This window comes from Pteropus alecto, unplaced genomic scaffold (assembly GCF_000325575.1).
Source record: "Pteropus alecto unplaced genomic scaffold, ASM32557v1 scaffold95, whole genome shotgun sequence".
NCBI lineage: Eukaryota > Metazoa > Chordata > Mammalia > Chiroptera > Pteropodidae > Pteropus > Pteropus alecto.
The window spans coordinates 23609208-23613365 of record NW_006441071.1 but is presented as its reverse complement, the minus strand read 5'-3'; the positions used below and the strand labels follow the sequence as shown (position 1 = coordinate 23613365).

General features: G+C 43.1%; 1 pseudogene; it reads left to right on the top strand.

The window, feature by feature from the left end:
* The first annotated feature begins 3256 nt into the window (after positions 1 to 3256).
* LOC112485049 lies at positions 3257 to 3375 on the top strand (annotated as a pseudogene).
* The last annotated feature ends 783 nt before the right edge of the window (positions 3376 to 4158 follow it).

Here is a 4158-nt window from a genome sequence, read left to right as displayed (position 1 = left end):
AACTTAGGCAATCGCTCCCTTTGTATCATCCATACTTCTTAGATAGTGGAAACTACTGCGAGACCTGTACTCAAAATTAATACTAGCTGCAGATTATGCCAAATATTATAAATAAAATGTTCTATTCCTTTTCCTTGGTTAATGAAATCTATGTTTTGGGAGAAAATAACGACAGGTCCTCTGAAACATTATACACATTATATCTTACCTCCATGTGATTATCGAAAGCCAAACATTATTCCTTAGGTAGAACTAATAAGATGAATAAAATATGCTTGTGCCCTTGAGGAATTTAAAATCAACTGAAGCTCTGAAAACTGAAACAGTGCCATAAAAGCTGTGTAGACTCTAGGGACCAACAGAGGAGAGAATCATTGATTCTCCTGGAGGTGAATGTCCCACAGAGGAGGTGAGAAGAGAGCTGTGCCCTGGATGGAAAGGGCCCTGAAAAGTTACCAGAAAGAAGGGAACAGCTAGGAAAAGGTAAGGCACAGCCAAATGCGCCAGGGGCATCCACAGGCCACTGGGGGAAAGGCAAGAAGGCTACAGATGAGGCTGCAGAGGCAGACTAGGAAAGAGTTTTGATTATCTTGCAGACATCGGAAATTTTAAATAGATGTATCTGTTTTAGAAATGAACCAACATGGCCTCAATACTCCCCACCTCAGTTTAACTTACCTTCAGACAGGATTCTTCCCCATTCTAGGCCCCTAACCTCCCTCTTCTTAGAGCATTTTCTTGAGAAAATTTGTCATTGTAAATTCTATCCCTGCCCTTTGAAGTGCACATGAATCTTTTTAAAAGTCTCTTGACAGTTTTACAACCCAGGACTTTCTTTCTCAAGGGCCTGGGAACCACCCAATTTTTACTGTCAGATGGGAGCCTAACTTCAGTGGGCACCTTACTCCAAGTTGTAAAACTACCTTCTATCACAAAGATATGAGAAGTTTAATATTCCCTTGGGTGAAGTCAATTAGCAGACATAGATGGCTTATACCTCTCATCAGCCTTTAAAAATTCTACCACCCCCTACTTCAGCAGATTTGAGTTCAGATGAGTTCTAGCCTCTCTCACATATTCCAATAGCCTTGAATAAAACCTTCTTTGTTTAGCGTTGTCCAATGTATTCTTGGTTTGCTAGAATATTTTCCCTTCTTGGATCCCACATTCCCCTTCAGCTATTTTCCCATTCTGTCCCCTTTGAGAGCAAAACTCTTTTCAAGACTTGTCTGTATTCACTGCCCCTCTTCCTCTCTGCTCTGTGGACTTTTGCCCCCACTCCTCCACCAAAATGCCCTGTCAACCTCATTGGTGACCTCCTATTATGAGTTTGTTAAATTAACATTTATTAGGTGGAGCACAGAGTGCCAGTTCAACAGTTGTGGTTCAACAACAGCCCATAAAAGAAATTTAGGTAGAGAAGTTTATTAGACACAGGTCCTAGAGGAGGTATATAGCACACACCAAGGGACCACATGGGGAGGTCAAGGCAGGGTGCCGACAGAGAGGCAGGACCTGGAGTACATGCTTTTATTAGGGTCTGTGGGTAGACTGCTATGGTGTTCCTGGGCTGGATTGATCAGTTTGAACCAAAACAGCAGGGTTTTGGTGAGCTCCACAGGGGTCTTATATAAGCAGCACACAAGGAGAAGCCCCTGGAAGGCAAGGGAGACTACTTATCACAAGGGCTATTGGGGAAATGATATCAGAAACTTATATTTGCTTGTGGTTCTGTGGGCTGTTATCTGGGGCATGCATTGCATAAAGGGACTAGTGTCAGCTTAAGGTCCCTGTAGACCACTTGGCTAAACAAAATGGATGCCAAGGCTGCAATACTATGGAGCATCTTAGTTACATGCCCAACACCTCCCCTTGAATCCAAGGGTCACTTCACGGTCCTCATCCCACTTGACCAATCAGCTGCATGTGACCCAGGTGATCACTCCAACCTTCTGGAAATACTTTCTTCAAGTACCAGTACTTCACACTCTTCCTCTTAACCCTGGCTGCATCTTCTCAGACTCCTACTCACCCCTGATCCATAAACTCTGGAGCATCTAAGAACTCAGTCCTTGCACCTCCACCTACAATCACGTCTCGGTGTTCTCAGTCTCACTGCATTAAGTGTGATGTATTTGCTGATGACCTTTAAGATCAGGTCTTCAGCCTGTACCTTGTCCTTGAACTCCAGACGTGCATTATAACAGGCTATATACAAGTGATTACTAAACACCTCTACTGACATATCTAACAGGCATCTCAAACCTACCTGGTCTGACTGAGCTCTTCATGTTTCCCCCCAAAAACCTCCTCTTTCTACATTCTTCCTCATCATAATAAAAGGCAACTCCATTCTTCTATTTGCTTAGTTTTTCTGGGGTGGGGGCGTGGACTAGAAACATCCTTGATTCCATTCTTTTTCATGTAATGTCCAATTTGTCATGACATCTTGCCTCTACTTCCAAAACACATCCAGAATTCAGTTAATTCTCACTTCTTCCCTTGTGACCACCCTGGTCCAAGCTGTCACCTCTTGCCTGGAGTGTTGCAGTGACCTGCTAATGGGTCTCCTCTCTTCACTTTCTGTGCCACAACCACAATCCGCTCTCATCATGGCAAGAAGGTAGATCCTTTAAAGATATGTCTATTATATCACTCCTCCTCTCAAAATTTCCCTAAAGTGTCCCACCCTACTCAGAGCACAGCCACATCCCTGCAGGGGTCTGGAAGACATCACATAACTGGCCCCCACTTCTCAGCTGACCACTGGCCACCACTACGCTCTCCCCTCCCTCCACTCCGCACACGCTCTCCTCCCTGCTCTTCTGCAGACACACTGGGCCCTCTTCCTTACCGCAGAAACTTTATATGTGCTATTCTGTCTCCCTGGAAAGTTCTTCCTCAAATATACTCATCCACCCCCAGGCCTCTACCTAAATGTCACTTTCGAAGAAAGACCTTCCCTGAAACTCTCTTCAAAGTTATACCTCTGTCCCTGATTAGTTTTCCTCCAAAACTCTTATTTTCTCATATGTACCCCTTTGATTAGAATATAAGCTACGTGAGGGCAGGGATCTTCCGGTTTATTTACTGTTGCGTCTTCAGCAACTGGAACAGTACCAGCACCTAGCGTGTGCTGACTTGTGAATTACAGGAGGCAATGTGAAAGATAAGTCAAAAAGAATAGGAGGCTGGGTGAAAAAGATGAAGGGATTAAGAAGTACAAATCAGAAGTTACAAAAATACTCACTGGGATGTCTACGGCCATGCCACCCTGAATGTGCCCGATCTTCTCTGATCTCGGAAGCTAAGCGGAGTCAGGCCTGGTTAGTACATGGATGGGAGACCACCTAGGAAGACCAGGTGCTGTAGGTGTTAAAAAAAATACTCACTAGGATATAAAGTACAGCATAGAAAATGCAGTCAATAATATTGTAGTAACTATGTATGGTATCAGGTGGGTACTAGACTTATCAGGGTAATCACTTCGTAACCACTTATATAAATGTTTAATCATTGTGTTGTACACCTGAAACCAATAAAACAGTGTATGTCAACTGTAATTGAAAAATCAAAAAATTATTTTTAAAAATTAATAAAATAAAATAAATAAAAACCCTCATGTAAAAAAAATAGGAATAACGGAATGTCGGGATACCAGAAATAAGACTTCCACTGAGATCTAGACAAGCAAGAAAAGGGTTCTGAACAAAGGCAGTGACAGAACAGACAGAACTGCAGACACAGAACTTTTTCCTCTCTGAGAAGGGGTTATGGTAGAAGGAGTTCCCAAACTTCACTGGCCATGGACCCTTTCTGGGTGAAAGTATTTTATAGGCCTGCAGTTCCGCAGAACCTACTGCAGGAAACCTGGGATTAGATGTTCTCTAAAGTTTTGTCCCAGCACTAAAGTTCAATAGCCTGAGTAAAGATCATAGATGATTCAGTACTTTTAGGTCATGTGCCTTCTTGGTTGCATTATAGTCGCAATTATGGAAACCCATCCGCAAGGTGGGCACCTGGTCTCAAAGACCAGAACTAAAACTGCTGCATCAGTTACAATCCTTCCACTCTCCAGTAACAAAGAACCAGACCAACATAGGCTGATGTGATAAAGACGTCAAATTGTCACATAACAGGATATCTGAAAGCAAGCGG